The sequence below is a fragment of the Nerophis ophidion genome, linkage group LG08 (assembly GCF_033978795.1).
Source record: "Nerophis ophidion isolate RoL-2023_Sa linkage group LG08, RoL_Noph_v1.0, whole genome shotgun sequence".
NCBI lineage: Eukaryota > Metazoa > Chordata > Actinopteri > Syngnathiformes > Syngnathidae > Nerophis > Nerophis ophidion.
In genome coordinates, this window is record NC_084618.1 from 30,119,075 (window position 1) to 30,139,925 (window position 20,851).

The window sequence follows — 20,851 nt, forward strand, 5'->3', positions numbered from 1 at the left end:
ATAAGGGCGCCTGATTGACAACCCGGGACAGGTGTGCCCAGATTGCCAATCAGGGACAGGTGGGGGAGATGAGTGGCGCAGCCAGACGGGAAGTGAACTAAAACAATAGAGGAAATAATGAATTAGAAGAATCGGTTCGACCTGCTGTGACAAGAAAGGCTTTCCCCGGAAAAGGATATGTGCTTGGACTTCACATACAAATAAAAGGTAAGACCTCAAATGGTATTTAATTGTGTACATGTGACTAAGAAGTATTTGATGGTGTTTGATCTTCTTTTCTTTTGAATGCACAGCCTGTGTTGACACTGATGACAGCATAGGATTGTTTTTTTGCTCAACGGCCTTGCACCTCACCTCACATCACTGCTACATTACTAATGTGTATTGTTAAGCAACACTTGTGCGGTAATTAAAGGAAACCTTGAGCCATTATTCCCATATATCCCTCCTAACTGAAATTGTATTGTGGTTTCGCTATCATTATTGTTATTGTTGTTATTATTAATATTATAATCATTTTAAGTGTGTGATGTTTTTGAAGCCCAAACCAAAGTATGGTTCCATTACGTCGGCACGAGACGGTGAGATACAGGCATTGTTGTGTTTGAGGTGACATATCTGCACACTTCATCCGAAAAGTCACAACGGTAGAGATTGAACTCACAACAAAAGGCCACTCCCACAACAGGTTGTGCAAGAATGTTGAGTAAAATAAACACACCTGCTCTGTGACAACTAACAAATATGTTTCGTTTTATGGTGTGCTAAGTGTAGAAAAAAACAATCACTCACTCAGCTCAGAAGTGTCCAAAATTTGAAAAAATGATAAATGTTTCATAATTTTAATCAACGTTGTTAGAATTGTCTGTGTTTTGTAGCACATTTGATACAATTTAACTATTTTTCTGTATATATACATTTTCACGTAATCACAGCGCTTCATTTGTTTTTCACAGCCTTGTTCCAATATAGAATACATCCTCAAAATTCTACACACAATACCCCATAATGGCATTGTATTTTTTTTCATTCTTTACAGCTTTTTGAAAATGTATTACAAATAAAAAGATAAGAAATCACATGTATATTATTATTCACAGTCTTTGCTCAATGCTTAGTTCAGTGGTTCTCAAATGGGGGTAAGCGTACCCCTGGGGGTACTTGAGATTTTTCAAAAATATCCTATAAATAGCAACAATTCAAAAATCCTTTATAAATATATTTATTGAATAATACTTCAACAAAATATGAATAAACCATGAAAACAAATGCAACAATGCAATATTCAGTGTTGACAGCTCGATTTTTTTGTGGACATGTTCCATAAATATTGATGTTAAAGATTTCTTTTTTTGTGAAGAAATGTTTAGAATGAAGTTCATGAATCCAGATGGATCTCTATTACAATCTCCAAAGAGGGCACTTTAAGTTGATTACTTCTATGTGTAGAAATCTTTATTTATTATTGAATCACTTGTTTATTTTTCAACAAGTTTTTAGTTATTTTTATATCTTTTTTTCCCAAATAGTTCAAGAAAGACCACTATAAATTAGCAATATTTTGCGCTATTATACAATTTGATAAATCAGAAACTGATGACATAGTGCTGTATTTTACTTATTTATCTATTTTTTTCAACCAAAAATGCTTTGTTCTGATTAGGGGGTACTTGAATTAAAAAAATGTTCACAGGGGGTACATCACTGAAAAAAGGTTGAGAACCATGGCCGGCTCTATGCAGGGGCAAGAGGGGGCAGAGCCCCCTTAAATAAATGTCTTGCCCCCTCAAATCAAAATTTGAGAAAGCAAATTTTAATAAACTCACAAAATTACTACATTACAAGTTGACAAAATTATCTGCACTAGCGGAAAAATCCGCCGAAAAAGGGACACACACGATATAGTAGTGTCGGTTTCCCTCTCATCTCTCCCTCCACTGTGCGTGTATTCACCATTCCACAGGCTGCGCAGCAGACACACACCCGCACACACCCCTCAGCCCTCAGTAAGGGAAAAATGTGTCTACATTTATCATACACTTGTTAGGATGGGTGTATTTGTGTTGTCTTATCTGTCATAAACACGTTTATCGTCGCGGACTTTCGGTGCTACGGAGTTCCTTTTTTTTTTTTTTTTTTAACAACTTGACGGGAGCATTGACAACGGAGGCTCTGAGCAGCAGTGGTTTGGAAGGTAGAGAGCCCCCACTGTCCCTGTAACAAGCTACAAGTCATGTATGATGCTGTTAATGAAGGTAAAAATGAAACATAAGGTATATATCCTGCTTAGCAGTCCTCCTCTGCTGCCCTCTGTTCAGAGCGGAGTCCCTTGCAATGGCCCGTTTTACTTAGCAACGGTCTGGCAATCGACTGCTGGAATTCTTTTTCTGTTGTTTTTCTTGTAATTCTACATAGTCAACCTTTAATGTTTCAATCTACATTTTGTAATGAACAAATTATAAGTTTCATTTGATATGACCAAGACACCTAAAAACAAAAACACTGCCATTTTCATCAATTTACAAGCAAGTGGGTAACACACATACATTGGAGTGAATGAATTTTGTGCCCAGATGAGTGCCCACGTCCACTGCATGTGACAAACTGAAGACAAGTGACCTATGTCTGACAGACCCCTACGTAAAGCCCCGCCCCAGGCTGTAGTCCTGTACTGTTGTTGTTTTTCTTCATGTAATCACAGCAAGTTTTTTCTGTTGTTGTTCAAGCTTACTTATTTTCTGCTCCAGCTTCCAGCAGCTCACAAAAAGAAAGTTAATGCTCTGTAATGCATCCATTTTTCAGGGCATTTAAAAAGTCTAGTCCTGCTCCTGCATGTAGTAGTAGCAATGACGCTACTGCTAGTACATTAGGGACAGCAGCTAGCAATATTGCACCTTTAGCACCAGCAAGCACTGTTTCTCCTGCACCAGCTCCCTCCGTCCCCCCGACAAGCGCTCCCCCAAAACAGCCTGCTCAGCTACCCAGTGACTTAAATGGCAACACACTATCTCAGCCAATACTGGGTTGCACACAAAGCGTGCATTTGGTACAACATTAAGATCATTCAATCCTGCCTAGTACCGCACACGACCATGGCTAGAGTATTCTGTGGTGCGAGACGCCTGCTTCTGTTTCCCCTATCGGAAATATGGCAGCGCTGCTAATGTTTCCCCCCCGAGGGATTGCCACCTTATTGTGGTCAGGGGGTTTGCGTGCCTCAGTGACCGTAAAAGCTATACCAGCAGGAGCTTAGTCTTCAGGTGGGACACCCAAGTTGGACAGGTCTGAAGGTAGAGGCCTGACAAAGTGCAATCCACTACTCAAGGATGGGGTTGGACACATAGCTAAAGACCCACTTCAATGAAGAAAGCATCGTTACTATAAGCACAGAAAAAAAAGTGCTGGAGCATGATGTGTACACATGATGCCCCCTTCACATATCTGACTGCCCCCTCATATAAGCATGCCTAGAACCGCTCCTGTTGAGAACCCCTGATTTAGTTGCTGGACATTTATTGCGTCTGTGTATTCAAATAGGACATTTTTATACCAAGAGCATTAACAACCTGTTTTTACAAAATTTTCAATACATTTTTCAATGTTATGAGACCTGCGTGAAGTTGGCCCCCCACGCCTCACTCTGTTGTAATAATCTAATTAGTTTGTGACGTAATATGGTTTTGTGGTGTTTTCCTTTTTTGGGTTATTAAATGTTCAAATTCGCAAAAGTGATATATATATATTTTTTTTTTACAAATTATGCCAAAACAGTCTCATTCGTTTGTACAGTTCAAAAAGTATGATTAAGATCTTTTTGAGATATGAAAGGGGTCTGTTTGCAACACTCATACAGATGCCTGGAGGGAGCTAACATTTTTTACGTATTTTACACAATAAGTCCCGCCCTCTTACGGCTTTAATGACGTAATTACATACGTATTATCTGTAGATGTTGTTAGCCAATGACAGTGACTCGGATAGTTATTGTTATCTATCATTAAAGGCCTACTGAAATGAGATTTTATTATTTCAACGGGAATAGCAGGTCCATTCTATGTGCATTACTTGATCATTTCGGGATATTGCCATATTTTCGCTGAAAAGATTTAGTAGAGAACATCGACGATAAAGTTCGCAACTTTTGGTCGCTAATAAAAAAGCCTTGCCTGTACAGGAAGTAGCAGACGATGTGCGCGTGACGTCGCGGGTTGTAGGGCTCCTCACATCCTCACATTGTTTATAATCATAGCCACCAGCAGCAAGAGCGATTTGGACAGAGAAAGCGACGATTTCCCCATTAATTTGAGAGAGGATGAAAGATTCGTGGATGAGGAAAGTTAGAGTGAAGCACTAGAAGAATAAGAAAAAGACGACGGCAGTGGGAACGATTCAGATGTTATTAGACACATTTACTAGGATAATTCTGGAAAATCCCTTATCTGCTTATTGTGTTACTAGTGTTTTAGTGAGATTATAAAGTCATACCTGAAAGTCGGAGGGGTGTGGTGACCGCCAGTGCTGACTTATTACCACAATTTTCTCACTGAAACCTGCCAGTTGACATGTGGTAAAACCATGTTCGCTTGACCGCTTTGTTCCATATTAACGCATCACAACAAACAAAGAAACACCGACTGTGTTTTGGTTGCCAAAGGCAGCTGCAATACACCGCTTTCCATCAACAGCATTCTTCTTTATAGTCTCCATTATTAATTGAAAAAATTCCAAAAGATTCAGCAACACAGATGTCCAAAATACTGTGTATTTTTGCGATAAAAGCAGACGACTTTTATCCGTGAGTGGTGCAGGGATAAAATGTCCGCTCCAACCATTAACGTCATAAGCACGCGTCTACTTAATCGTCATTCCGCGACATTTTCAACAGGATACATCGCGGGAAATTTAAAATTGCAATATAATAAACTAAACCGGCCGTATTGGAATGTGTTGCAATGTTAATATTTCATCATTGATATATAAACTATCAGACTGCGTGGTCGGTAAAAGTGGGTTTCAGTAGGCCTTTAAATGTATATTCTATCATAACAAATTGTTCGTCGCTCCTCTTCGAATTAGAGCCATAAACGGCGATTATTTTATACGGGCCGGTGAAAAATATTCATATAAACTTTGTAATCATTAAAAAATATAAACAACTGTAAAACACAAGTATTCTGTTGACCCTACTAATGTTAACAAAAGCTAGCCAATATTTTTGTTATTTATATATTTTGCTTTTAAAATTGGAACACTGAGCAGTTTAATATCCGGACGTGACGTCACCAACTTTTCGAAATCGACCAAAATCTAATTTTTATGACAAGTTATGCCAAATTAGTTTCATTTAAAGGGTAACTGCACATTTTTTTGTTTGATTACAATCATTATCAAAGATATGACGACGGATGGATTTATTTTTATACATTCTAAATATTAAATAAATGCGATCAAATGGGAGTCGTTCAATTCTGCCTTAGAAAAAATCCAAACACCTACATTAGAGTTTTATGTACATGATGTAAATATATATGTAATGTAGTAACATTTATAATATTTAATAGTTACTTAGTTTGATCATTTTAAGCATACGCGGTGCATTAATTTCAAAAACGCATCACAGCGTTTTCTTTTTTTCTTTTTATCAATGCTTGCTTGATTAATTGATTGAAACTTTTATTCATACATTGCACAGTTCAGTACTGTCAGGCTTGTCCCTGACAGTTTTGGTTTATGTCTTAGTTTTTCCTCTGCATTTGTCTTTAGTTCCTGTCAGCACTCTTATTTTGGTTCTCTTTCCTGTTTGTCTCCCTGAGTGCTGTGTAACCCTTAGCTGTGGCTGATTGGCACCTGGCCACACCTGGGATCAATCAGCCAGCCACTATTTAAGACCTGTTTTCTCCTCCAGTCAGGGCTGGATCAGTTGTATTGTTGTGTCAATGTCATTTTCTACTTGTCATTCCTACTGGTCGTGTGAATGCAGCGTAGCGGTAAGCTATATTTGGTAGATGTTTTGTAGCTTAGTGTTTTTTGTTCCCTTCTTCCGATTAGTTTGTTCATAGCCCTTAGTTTGTTATATCCGCCCATGTGCGTGATTTTTGTTTGTACCCTTTTGGTTTTGGTTTTGTCTCAGTATCTTTATTAAGTCATGTTTGCTCACTCGATGCCTGCCTCCATCTCTGCATCTTGGGGTTCGTCACCAAATAACTCTGACAAGTACATATTCCGTGCAATTGACTACTAAATGGTAACACCCGAATTAGTTTTTCAACTTGTTTAAGTCGGGGTCCACGTAAATCAATTCCTGGTATTCATGCAGACTTCATGAGCGCCAACAAACATATTTAAAACATGACTTACTGTACAATGTCTGCTGTCATTAGGATGCTGACTTTTGTAATCTGACAAACTCACTAATCTGTTTTATTCAGACCACAACTGGACAAAGTGTGTAATTCTACATACACAAATTTCTTCAAAGGTGACTGCATATAAAGATTGAAGCGTTTACTCTGTGTAGTTTTTTTTAATATGCAAACTCCATTTCATGTTCAATTGTTTTTTTAAATTTCCAGTTTGGCAAACTGCAAAAAGTCAATGTAATAAAATTAAACATTTATATAGCACTTTTCATACACTGGCGAGTGGCAAACACAAAATGCTGTACAAAAAAATAGATGATGGAAACCACACACACTGCACTTTTGACAATAACAAAACAAGAAAACATGGCACGGCACTGAGGTTTTGAGGAAAAACTCATTTTAGCTGCCTCTGAGCTAAAATGAGTTCGACACCCCTGATATAAATATTACCATAATAGGTTAATAAAAAACATAGCATTGAGAGAGTAATAATAGTAATGTTATTAAGATATAAAAAAAAAACATTAATTGGCCCTAGTGTGTGAATGTGAGTGTGAATGTTGTCTGTCTATCTGTGTTGGCCCTGTGATAAGGTGGCGACTTGTCCAGGGTGTACACCGCCTTCCGCCCGATTGTAGCTGAGATAGGCACCAGCACCCCCTGCGACCCCAAAAGGGAATAAGTGGTAGAAATGGATGGATTGATGGAAAAACATTAAATACAATTAAAAAAAAAAAAAAAAAAAAGATGATCAGTAAAAAGCATGATTTAAAAAGGTGTGTCTATAGCCTTTTTTTTTTTTTTTTTTAACTCAGCAGTCTCTGGAGGGGTGTCAAACTCAAATACAGAGTGGGCCAAAATTTACAACTGAACAAAGCCGCGGGCCAAAGTTAAACGAATTAACCTTTTAATAGGGACCCAAAACAAGTTTTGCTTTGAATATTGAACAAGCAAGGCTTATATAACTTTATAGTGACACTGTAAAATAGAGTTTCAAATAAACATAATAATAATAATAATAAGTAAAAAATATCATTGGCATATCAAATTATATATTGTAGCCTCCCAGAAGTGTTAGTGCTGCAAGGGGTTCTGAGTATTTGTTCAGTTGTGTTTATGTCGTGTTGCGGTGCGGATGTTCTCCCGAAATGTGTTTGTCATTCTTGTTTGGTGTCGCTTCACAGTGTGGCGCATATTTGTAACAGCGTTAAAATTGTTTATTCAACCACCCTGAGTGTGACCTGATCAAGCATGCCTTGCATTAACTTGTGTGTGTGTAAAATCCGCTTATATTGTGTGACCAGGACGGCACAATGTTTGTATGTAGGAAAAGCGGACCTGATGCAAGGTTGTAGAGAAGGCTAAAGGAAGTGCCATTACAACAATATTGTTGTCCGGGTGGAAATCTGGAGAAATTTTGGAGAATGGTTCCCCCGGGAGATTTTCAGGAGGGGCACTGAACTTCGGGAGTCTCGGGAGGGTTGGCAAGTATGAGGATTAGCGGTGTTAGAGCGGCATCGCCGCTGTATAATACCGGCAGGCCAACTCTAATGTTTAATTTGATATTGCCTCAAGGGCCAAATGAAATTACACGGCGGGCCAGATTTGGCCCACGGGCCAGAGTTTGACACCCATGCCATTGGTCTTTGTTCTGGTATTTGGTAAAGATAAAAGATGATGTCAGAGAACCTCAGGATCCGTAACAGCAAGTCAGACAGATGAGAAGGCGCAAAGCCACTAAGACATTTAAAAACAAATATAACAGTCAAATCCACGCTCAAGCGGGTTCGAAGTCGATGCGGCGATTTAAAACTTGTGTAATGTGCTCCTGCCCTATTATTTTTGGGAAGGCATTACAATATTTGAAACGACAGGGGGGAAAAAAACATGCATTAGCACCTCCGCGTTGGTCTGAGAGAAAAACGGGTGGACTCTGGCTATGTTCTTTAAATGATCAAAAACTATTTTTGAAATTATTTTTAATACTTGGGCTGTAAGTCAGCTTGAAGTCAAAAATCACACCCAGGGTTTTTTTTTATAGACTGCTGGTTTAAGATATTATAATTTTGGTAAAAGTTTCTCCCTCTGGTCTTTAGAGCCTAAACTAAAACCTGTTTTTGTCCTGGTTGAGCTGTAGAAAATTCACTGCCATCCATGACTTGATGTCTAAAATGCAGTTAAAAAGGTATCTATTGATCCGTAGACAGGCAATGTACAACTGTGTATCATCAGCGTAACCATGGAAACTGATGCCGTGTCTCCTAACGACATCCCCAAGGGGCAGCATTTAAAGATTAAAAAATGGGACCTAATATAGTCATTTTTATTTTCAGAACATGTAAAATAGTATTTCCATTTTGGACCCCTTCTGTATACTCTATCCCAGGTGTCCAAAGTGTGGCCCGGGGACCTTTTGCGGCCAGCAGCTAAATTCTTAACCGGCGGTGTCACATTCCAAAATGTACTATAAGGAAAAAACATAAAAAAATAGAATAAGAGCACAAGCAGGTGAAATGAAAGGAGAAAACATTGCAATGTTGACTCCAATAACAACAAAGCTGCAATGCAGGCTGGTTTTGTTTTTCTTTAAAACAGTCATTGCTCCAAAAATATAAATCAATCGAAATCAATGTTTTTATTAACCTATTCTAGGCTCCAATTAAATCAAACTTTCTCATTTGAAATATTTTAGAGGAAAATATTTTGCCATACAAACAAATGGCATTAAAATAATGTTTTTTTTCTTGATGTAGAAAATAACCTAAAATCATTGGCTCGTTCTGAATTTCATCTAAAAACTTAAGTTTCCAAAAGAAACCAAATATATGACTTATTTTGAACACTTGAGTCGGGCCTTTTTGGATCACCAATAATTTCAGTGAGATTTTTTTTTTTTTTTTTAAGTCATTTCTCAATCAATCAATCAATCAATGTTTATTTATATAGCCCCAAATCACAAATGTCTCAAAGGACTGCACAAATCATTACGACTACAACATCCTCGGAAGAACCCACAAAAGGGCAAGGAAAACTCACACCCAGTGGGCAGGGAGAATTCACATTCAGTGGGACGCCAGCGACAATGCTGACTATGAGAAACCTTGGAGAGGACCTCAGATGTGGGCAACCCCCCCCCTCTAGGGGACCGAAAGCAATGGATGTCGAGCGGGTCTAACATGATACTGTGAAAGTTCAATCCATAGTGGCTCCAAGACAGCAGTGAGAGTCCCGTCCACAGGAAACCATCTCAAGCGGATCAGCAGCGTAGAGATGTCCCCAACCGATACAGGCGAGCGGTCCATCCTGGGTCCCGACGAGCGGTCCATCCTGGGTCTCGACTCTGGACAGTCAGTACTTCATCCATGGTCATCGGACCGGACCCCCTCCACAAGGGAGGGGGGGACATAGGAGAAAGAAAAGAAGCGGCAGATCAACTGGTCTAAAAAGGAGGTCTATTTAAAGGCTAGAGTATACAGATGAGTTTTAAGATGAGACTTAAATGCTTCTACTGAGGTAGCATCTCGAACTGTTACCGGGAGGGCATTCCAGAGTACTGGAGCCCGAACGGAAAACGCTCTATAGCCCGCAGACTTTTTTTGAGCTCTAGGAATCACTAATAAGCCGGAGTCTTTTGAACGCAGATTTCTTGCCGGGACATATGGTACAATACAATCGGCAAGATAGGATGGAGCTAGACCGTGTAGTATTTTATACGTAAGTAGTAAAACCTTAAAGTCACATCTTAAGTGCACAGGAAGCCAGTGCAGGTGAGCCAGTACAGGCGTAATATGATCAAACTTTCTTGTTCTTGTCAAAAGTCTAGCAGCCGCATTTTGTACCAACTGTAATCTTTTAATGCTAGACATTGGGAGACCCGAAAATAATACGTTACAGTAATCGAGACGAGACGTAACAAACGCATGGATAATGATCTCGGCGTCTTTAGTGGACAAAATGGAGCGAATTTTAGCGATATTACGGAGATGAAAGAAGGCCGTTTTAGTAACGCTTTTAATGTGTGACTCAAAGGAGAAAGTTGGGTCGAAGATAATACCCAGATTTTTTACAGAGTCACCTTGTTTTATTATTTGATTGTCAAATGTTAAAGTTGTATTATTAAATAGACGTCGGTGTCTAGCAGGACCGATAATCAGCATTTCCGTTTTTTTGGCATTAAGTTGCAAAAAGTTAGCGGACATCCATTGTTTAATTTCATTAAGACACGCTTCCAACTGACTACAGTCCGGCGTGTTGGTCAGCTTTAGGGGCATGTAGAGTTGGGTGTCATCAGCATAACAGTGAAAGCTAATACCGTATTTGCGTATGACGTCACCTAGCGGCAGCATGTAGATGCTGAAGAGTACAGGGCCAAGGACCGAACCCTGGGGAACTCCACACGTTACCTTAACATAGTCCGAGGTCACACTGTTATAGGAGACGCACTGCATCCTATCAGTAAGATAAGAGTTAAACCATGACAGGGCTGAGTCTGAAATACCAATTCGTATTTTGATACGCTCTAATAAAATATTATGATCGACGGTATCGAAAGCAGCGCTAAGATCGAGGAGCAGCAACATAGATGACGCATCAGAGTCCATCGTTAGCAATAGATCATTAGTCAGTTTTGCGAGGGCTGTCTCAGTCGAGTGATTTGCCCTGAAACCGGATTGAAAGGTTTCACATAGATTGTTAAACGCTAAGTGCTCATTTAGCTGCTCTGCAACAATTTTTTCGAGGATTTTCGAAATAAAGGGAAGGTGAGACACCGGTCGGTAGTTTACCATGAGGTCTGGATCGAGGTTAGGTCTTTTAAGGAGAGGATGAATAACCGCTTTTTTGAATGCAACGGGAACAGTGCCCGAGGAAAGTGATAAGTTTATAATATTTAGCACTGATGGACCTAATAATACAAAAAGCTCCTTGATAAGTTTCCCAGGAAGTGGGTCAAGTAAACATGTTGTTTGTTTTATTCCATTTACACGTTGTAACAATCCTTCTAATGTTATTTCATCAAAACGAGAGAAACTATTTTGGATATTTGCAGTATCCGCCGTATATACAATCGTATCTGTGTTACTATAACCCCGTTGTAGCTGGGACGCATTGTCTGTAATCTCCTTTCTAATAAGTTCAATTTTCTTATTAAAGAACTTCATAAAGTCATCTGCCGAATGGGTGGAGCTACTGGAAGGAGTCCCTTGTTGGGTTAGCGATGCTACTGTACTAAACAAAAATTTTGGATCGTTTTTATTAATGCGGATGAGATTTGAGTAATAATTAGTTTTAGCTAAGGTAAGCATGCGTTTATAAGTTATTAAACTATCACTCCATGCTTGATGGTGCACCTCAAGTTGAGTCGTGCGCCATTTGCGTTCCAGCTTTCTACATAATAATTTCTGAGCTCTAGTTTCTTCAGTAAACCATGGCGTACGCCTTTTTGGAGCCTTTTTTAACTTCAGCGGTGCTATACTATCAATGGTTTCGCGCAGGGCGTTGTTAAAGTTGTTAGTGAGGTTATCAATAGAGCCCACATACTTTGGGAACGGTGCCATTACCGAGGGCAGTAGGTCCGCAAGAGTCGTCGTTGTGGCAGCATTAATGTTGCGGCTGCTATAGCAGTTATTATTATTATTAGCTTGCCGAACATGAGTCTGAACTTCGAATTTTATAAGGTAATGATCGGACATTACTTTAGTATACGGGAGTATCATAACTTTGGAGACGGTGATACCTCTGACAAGCACTAGGTCTATCGTATTACCGCTGCGATGCGTCGGTTCATTTATTATTTGTGTAAGACCACAGCTATCAATTATAGTCTGGAGCGCCACGCACGGTGGGTCCAATGGGGTATTCATATGGATATTAAAGTCCCTCATTATAATTATATTATCGGCGTGCGTCACTAGATCAGCAACAAACTCTGAGAATTCACTAATAAAGTCCGAATAGGGCCCTGGGGGGCGGTAGATAACGGCCAGGCACAGAGGCAGAGGTGTGGCAGACTTCATAGAAAGCACCTCAAACGATTTATATTTATTATTTAAGTTAGGACTAAAGTTAGTTTTCGTTGTATATTAGTGCGACACCCCCTCCCCTTTTGAGGTGACGGGCAATATGCGCATTCGTATAGTTAGGAGGGGATGCCTCATTTATCGCAAAAAAGTCGTCTGGTTTAAGCCAGGTTTCGCTAAGACCGATGACGTTAAGGTTGTTGTCTCTAATGACCTCATTGACTAATAACGTTTTGGGAGACAAAGATCTGATGTTTAGAAAGCCCATATTATAGGTAGTGGGCTGTTTTAAGGAGTTGTTGATAAAATTATCCGTAGTAGCAATATTAATAATGTTGCGTTTATTATGCGCAGTGTACTTAAAATAATTACGACCATATCTAGGAATTGATATGACGGGAATTTTCAGATTGTCTACTTGGCGCTGCGATAAACTGAACGCATCATAATTTGCCACCTCAGTAGAACGCATGTCTAACTCTGACGAAGTCATAGACACAGTAGAAAAAACATTTTGTGAGTTGTGTATTATTCTACGAAAATTGCTATGTGTACAGGGATCATCCAGCCTGGCGCTGGCTAGCTCTAACTTAACTGACTCCATACCCAGGCTAGCAGGCTCTGTAATTGCCTGTGACCGGGCTTGCTCTAGTGCAGTTAGTCAAATGTGGCTCAATGCGAAGTCTATGTTCCGAGACAAGAGGATAGCGCCTTCCTGGTTAGGGTGAAGGCCGTCTCTCCTCAGCAAGCCAGGTTTGCCCCAGAAAGAGGGCCAATTATCAATAAACGTAAATCCCTGTTGTCTGCAGAAGCTATCCAGCCACCTGTTAAGAGAGACTAATCTGCTATATCTCTCATCATTGCCTCTCCCAGGCAGGGGGCCAGAGACAATTACTCGATGCCTGGACATCTTTCTGGCGAGATTACAAGCCCTGGCTATGTTTCTCTTTGTAATCTCTGATTGTCTCATCCTAACGTCATTGGAGCCAACGTGTATTACTATATTCGCATAACTAGTGGTGCGGTTAGCCTGCCGTACGTGCTTACTAGACCTGTTGCGAGTTAGCTCCCTAAGATTAGCTTCAATGTCAGGTGCTCTGCCCCCGGGAATACACTTAATTGTGGCTGGTTTGCTAAGCTTTATGTTTCGGGTGATGGAGTCCCCTATAACTAAAGTGTGGTGCCCGGTAGACTGGGGTGTAGGACTAGCTAAAGGGCTAAATCTATTATGCGTCTCAACCGGTACACCGTAGCTTGTAGGCCGATTAGGGCTGCTACAAGCTGGGCTAGTTAGCTCGCTACAGCTAACGCTAGCAGATGTGTCCGCAACATCTAAAGTTACGAAATTACACTGCTCTAACTGGCGGACACGGCTCTCTAGCAAAGCCAACCTATCCATGAGTAAAGTGCACGAAGCGCAGGAAGCCATACTCACAGAAACTTTCCGTCGCCGAGTGGAGTGCCAGCTGTCTTCGGGAAGTGGTGGTCACGGTGGCGGGGGAGAAGCTTCCTTCAGACCGGCGCTGCCTTTCTCCGCTAGCCTCGTTAGCTTAGCAGCTAGCTAGCTGAGGGCGAAGTGGTGAGACAGAGATCGGGTGATTTGCAAGTTAAATTGAACTATTAAATATCATCAATCAATCAATCAATGTTTACTTATATAGCCCTAAATCACTAGTGTCTCAAAGGGCTGCACAAACCACCACGACATCCTCGGTAGGAAAACTCACACCCAGTGGGACATTGGTGACAATAATGACCCAGTGGGACGTCTGTGACAATGATGACTATGAGAACCTTAGAGAGGAGGAAAGCAATGGATGTCGAGCGGATCTAACATGATACTGAAAGTTCAATCCACAATGGATACAACACAGTCGCGAGAGTCCAGTCCAAAGAGGATCCAAGACACAGCAGCGAGAGTCCCGTTCACAGCGGAGCCAGCAGGAAACCATCCCAAGCGTAGGCGGACCAGCAGCGCAGAGATGTCCCCAGCCGATACACAGGCGAGCAGTACATGGCCACCGGATCGGACCGGACCCCCTCCACACGGGAGAGTGGGACATAGAAGAAAAAGAAAAGAAACGGCAGATCAACTGGTCTAAAAAGGGAGTCTATTTAAAGGCTAGAGTATACAAATGAGTTTTAAGGTGAGACTTAAATGCTTCTACTGAGGTGGCATCGCGAACTGTTACCGGGAGGGCATTCCAGAGTACTGGAGCCCGAACGGAAAATGCTCTATAGCCCGCAGACTTTTTTTGGGCTTTGGGAATCACTAATAAGCCGGAGTCCTTTGAACGCAGATTTCTTGCCGGGACATATGGTACAATACAATCGGCAAGATAAGATGGAGCTAGACCGTGTAGTATTTTATACGTAAGTAGTAAAACCTTAAAGTCACATCTTAAGTGCACAGGAAGCCAGTGCAGGTGAGCCAGTACAGGCGTAATGTGATCAAACTTTCTTGTTCTTGTCAAAAGTCTAGCAGCCGCATTTTGTACCAACTGTAATCTTTTAATGCTAGACATGGGGAGACCCGAAAATAATACGTTACAGTAGTCGAGGCGAGACGTAACAAACGCATGGATAATGATCTCAGCGTCTTTAGTGGACAGAATGGAGCGAATTTTAGCGATATTACGGAGATGAAAGAAGGCCGTTTTAGTAACGCTTTTAATGTGTGCCTCAAAGGAGAGAGTTGGGTCGAAGATAACACCCAGATTCTTTACCGTGTCGCCTTGTTTAATTGTTTGGTTGTCAAATGTTAGAGTTGTATTATTAAATAGAGTTCGGTGTCTAGCAGGACCGATAATCAGCATTTCCGTTTTTTTGGCGTTGAGTTGCAAAAAGTTAGCGGACATCCATTGTTTAATTTCATTAAGACATGCCTCCAGCTGACTACAATCCGGCGTGTTGGTCAGCTTTAGGGGCATGTAGGGTTGGGTGTCATCAGCATAACAGTGAAAGCTAATACCGTATTTGCGTATGATGTCACCTAGCGGCAGCATGTAGATGCTGAAGAGTGCAGGGCCAAGGACCGAACCCTGGGGAACTCCACACGTTGCCTTAACGTAGTCCGAGGTCACATTGTTATGGGAGACACACTGCATCCTATCAGTAAGATAAGAGTTAAACCAAGACAGGGCTAAGTCTGACATACCAATTCGTGTTTTGATACGTTCTAATAAAATGTTATGATCGACGGTATCGAAAGCAGCGCTAAGATCGAGGAGCAGCAACATAGATGACGCATCAGAATCCATCGTTAGCAATAGATCATTAGTCATTTTTGCGAGGGCTGTCTCCGTGGAGTGATTTGCCCTGAAACCGGATTGAAAGGTTTCACATAGATTGTTAGACGCTAAGTGTTCATTTAACTGCTCCGCAACAATTTTTTCGAGGATTTTTGAAATAAAGGGAAGGTGAGACACCGGTCGGTAATTTACCATGAGGTCAGGATCGAGGTTAGGTCTTTTAAGAAGAGGATGAATAACCGCTTTTTTGAATGCTAGGGGAACAGTGCCCGACGAGAGTGATAAGTTTATAATATTTAGCACTGATGGACCTAATAATACAAAGAGCTCCTTGATCAGTTTCCCAGGAAGAGGGTCAAGTAAACATGTTGTCTGTTTTATTCCATTTACACGTTGTAACAATTCTTCTAATGTTATTTCCTCAAAACGAGAGAAAGTATTTTGGAGGGTAGTATCCGCCGTATATACAATCGTGTCAGTGTTAATAGAACCCCGTTGTAGCTGGGACGCATTGTCTTTAATCTCCTTTCTAATGACTTCAATTTTCTTACTAAAGAATTGCATAAAGTCATCAGCTGAGTGGGTTGAGCTACTGGAAGGAGTCCCTTGTTGGGTTAGCGATGCTACCGTACTAAACAAAAATTTAGGATCGTTTTTATTACGGTGGATGAGATTTGAGTAATATTTAGCTTTAGCTAAGGTAAGCATGCGTTTATAAGTTATTAAACCATCACTCCATGCTTGATGGTGCACCTCAAGTTTAGTCGTGCGCCATTTGCGTTCCAGCTTTCTACATAATAATTTCTGAGCTCTAGTTTCTTCTGTAAACCACGGGGTGCGCTTTTTTGGAGCCTTTTTTAACTTTAGCGGTGCTATGTTATCAATGGTTTCGCGCAGGGCGTCGTTAAAGTTGTTAGTGAGGTTATCAATAGAGCCCACATACTTTGGGAATGGTGCCATTACCGAGGGCAGTAGGTCAGCAAGAGTTGTCGTTGTGGCTGTATTAATGTTGCGGCTGCTATAGCAGTTATTATTATTATTAGTTTGACGAACATGCGTCTGAACCTCGAATTTTATAAGGTAATGATCAGACAATACTTTAGTATACGGGAGTATCGTAACTTTGGAAACGGTGATGCCCCTGACAAGCACTAGGTCTATCGTATTACCGTTGCGATGCGTGGGTTCATTTATTATTTGTGTGAGACCACAGCTATCAATTACAGTCTGGAGCGCTACGCACGGTGGGTCCGATGGGGTATTCATATGGATATTAAAGTCCCCCATTATGATTATATTATCGGCGTGTGTCACTAGATCAGCAACGAACTCTGAGAATTCATTAATAAAGTCCGAATAGGGCCCTGGGGGGCGGTAGATAACAGCCAGGTGTAAAGGCAGCGGTGTGACAGACCACATAGTAAGCACCTCAAACGATTTATATTTATTATTTATGTTAGGACTAAGGTTAAAGTTTTCGTTGTATATTAGTGCAACCCCCCCACCCCTTTTGAGCGGACGGGCAATATGCGCATGTGTAAAGTTAGGAGGACATGCCTCATTTAGCGCAAAAAAGTCGTTTGGTTTAAGCCAGGTTTCGCTGAGACCGATGACGTTAAGATTGTTGTCTCTGATAATATCATTAACTAACAACGTTTTAGGAGACAATGATCTTATGTTTAAAAAACCTATATTATAGGTAGTGGGCTGTTTTAGGGAGTTTTTGATCAAATTATCCGTAGTAGCAATATTAATAATGTTGTGTTTATTATGCCCAGTGCATTTAGTATAGTTACGACCATATCTAGGAATTGATACGACAGGAATTTTCCGATTGTTTGATTGTTGCTTTGATAAACTGCACGCATCATGGTTAGCCACCTCAGTAAAACACATGTCTAACTCTGAAACACTCAAAGCAGAAAAAACTTGTTCTAATTTAACAGATTTAATTAATTAATTAATTAATTAATTAATTAATTAATTAATTTAAATATGTTCGATAAGTTGTAAATAAAGCTGCAAAACAGTTAAAATCACACAGATAGAACGATACTTAGCTTTTTTGCAACAAGAGCAGTCAGCGAGCAGTCATTCACGTCGCCTTATTTCTCAAGAAAAAAATATGAATTTAAAATCAATGTTCTTATGAAATATTTAACTATTAAAGGTTCCAATTGTAATGTATGGGTAGTGAGCAATGCATGAGCGAGATGTGGGGCAGGGCGAAAGTTACCAAATAAAAGACGAACAACTACAAGCGACAGCATTGATTTCATCTAAAGTACAAGCGTACACAAAACAGTGTCAAAATTCGCCGACCTCATCTCTGGGATGCATACACATGCTCTCCCGTCCAAAGGCAAAACCCAGTAACTCAATTTTGGTCAAAACTGAGCTGATAATAATTTTGGAGTTCCTAGGTGATATGCTTTACAGTAGTGTATGCGATATTGTAATTTGTTCCGTAAGTAAGCTGTTACACGCATGGCAGGACCCAGCAACTACCACATAACCGCGTAGATACAACAGAAAAACCTAGTATCTCAAGGGACCAATCGGAGCTTCTTTGTCAGTCGCCTTATTGTCTTTAATGAGACATTTGCAGGAATGGGGGCCGATGGTCAACCTGATTATGTGATATTATGGCACGAGGGGATATTTGGAAGATTGGCCCAGGACGTTGCAAGCACCTTCATTAAATGTATTGTTCTTGATTCTTCCCCTTGCATACTCTTTTGGGCAGATAACTGTGGAGTTCAAAATAAAAACTGGATGCTGTACACGGCTCTTGCCCAATGTGCAAACGAAGAATGGGGCCCACCCGAGATTGTGATAAAATATCTGGAGAAAGGGAACACGTTCATGAGAGCAGATTCAATCCATGGCTCAATCGGCAAGAAAACATCTATACGTTTGATGACTTTGTAGATCTTTGTAAGACAGCATTAAGATAGATTGGTTTTCCTTTGTTTTCTCAAAATCAGATAGAAGTGAGTTACTAGGTTTTGCCTTTGGACGGGAGTGCTGCGGACAATGAAATGGAGATGTTCTTGAAGGTTTGAGCAAAGTTTAAGAAGAAACTGACAGGACAGGTGAAGTGAAAGAACGCGAAGACAACCAACATTGATTCCCTGTTTTTGATAAATCTGCTGGACTCGTTCGATTTTGGGGACTTTGCAAATAAGCCTAATTGGATTCGACGTTTCGAAAGGTTCCGGATTGCTGTCGGACTCAATCTTAAAAGTCAAGAATATCAAGTTAACTCGCTTCATATAGCATGGGAGATATGGCAGGTGATGTGCTGAACACGCTAGCTTTATCAGAGAAGGACAGAAAAACGTACTCTAAGGTAAAAGGAGCTTCTGATGGACATTTCATATGTAAGCACAATGTGATATATGAGTGAGCTAAGTTGAACAAACGCTATCAGGAGTCAGGAGAAACGGTTGAATCGTTTATTACAGCGGTGCACAAGCTTGCCGAGCAATGTCAGTCTGGAGTACTCAAAGACGAGATGGTACGAGATCGCCCTGAGCGGGCATTAGGGATCATGGTCTCTCCGAGAAGCTCCTGCTAGACTCTGAGCTAACTCTCGGCAAATAAATGACAAAAATTGGACAAAGCGAGGAAAGCCCTCCCTAAGAAAAACAAGCACTGAAAACAATGAAGCAAACATGAATGCGTGCCAGCAAAAAAGGGGAATGCATCGTCTGGCAGTATAGAAACCAATGGGTTTTATAGGTGTGGAAAGACACATGCGAACACTTTCGGGGCTTGTCATGTGCGTAACGCAGAATGTAGAAAATGTAAGAAAAGGGGCCATTTTGCCCCAGTTTGTAAATCTAAGTTAAGTGTGGAGGAAATTCAACAAAACAAACTTGTTGACAGTGTAGAAATAACCATTTACCATTCAGCAATAAGTTCCGAACTTTTCTTCTTATCTTTTTTCTAAAGTGATTTCCTAAGAGTCCATTCAAATTAATGACGTGTTCTTAAATGCCCAAATTGTATCCACCTGCTGTTCTTAAGTGGCTCAATGCCAAATGGTTAGCACGTGCGTGTCTATCACATTTTGCATAAAAACACGCCCTTATTCCCCAATATGCAATGTAAACACCCTTAATTCCATAATTTGTATAGGTAAATGTGGTTTGGGTGGGGGGGTTGGTTAAGAGGGGAGGAGTATATTTACTGCTAGAATTTCCCAAGTCAAGTATTTTATTTATTCATATATATATATATATATATATATATAAAGAGATATACTTGAATTTCAGTGTTCATTTATTTACACATATACACACACATAACACTCATAACTCAATGTTGAGTTAAGGGTTGAATTGTCCATCCTTGTTCTATTCTCCGTCACTATTTTTCTAACCATGCTGAACACCCTCTCTGATGATGCATTGCTGTGTGGCACGCAAAAAAGTGCATTCATCAAATGCACTAGAGTCTGGAATCTTCCATCCCTCCCTAGCATGGCCAAAAACCGGTCAATCTTTGCTTCCTGAGGAAGATCTTCACTGCCAAGCACTTCCCGGAGGCTATCCAGGTCCAATCGCAGCTGCGGTTTGGAACTTACAAGCGTATTTCTTCATCTTACTCGTCGTCGGCGTCGCCATGGCTGTATCTTCTTCGTTCTTCTGCTTCGTCTCCTTTTTGTGTGTGCCGTTGTGCACTGCACTCTCTAAAAGCCATTGATGTTATTGGCACAAATGCATGTACAGTAGGTGGCAGTATTGTCCTGTTTAAGAGTGTCACAACACTGCTGTTTACAGCAGAAAAACTGCTTTACGGTAGGCGAAAACGTGACTGCTGTTGTTGTGTGTTGTTACCGCGCTGGGAGGACGTTAATGAAACTGCCTAACAATAAATCCACATAAGAAACCAAGAACTCGCCCTCGATCATTGTACAGTTATAACGTCGTTGGGCAGGTACGCTGTTTATATTGTGGGAAAGCGGACGTGAAAACAGGCTGTCGACACGTCACTCAGGTCCGCATGGAGCTGGAGGGGTCGTAGCCTCCAGCTCCGCCTGAATTTCGGAAGATTTTCGGGAGAAAATTTGTCCCGGGGGGTTTTCGGGAGAGGCGCTGAATTTCGGGAGTTTACCGGGAGGGTTGCCAAGTATGCCCCCTACACCACCCTCATAACCCCATTCGGCCGTTACTGCTTCAATTGACTTCCCTTTGGGATATCTTCGGCTCCGCAG

The 20,851-nt window shown here is 40.8% G+C and overlaps 1 protein-coding gene across 1 annotated transcript in view; it reads left to right on the forward strand.

Annotated features, from left to right (window-relative positions):
* Positions 1 to 21: 21 nt before the first annotated feature.
* Positions 22 to 20,851, forward strand: part of st6galnac6 (ST6 (alpha-N-acetyl-neuraminyl-2,3-beta-galactosyl-1,3)-N-acetylgalactosaminide alpha-2,6-sialyltransferase 6) — a 54,991-nt gene continuing 34,161 nt past the window's right edge. Inside the window, exon 1 of the mRNA XM_061908262.1 lies at positions 22 to 207. The gene's annotated coding sequence lies outside the window, so the exon portion shown is untranslated. The remainder of the gene's footprint in view (positions 208 to 20,851) is intronic.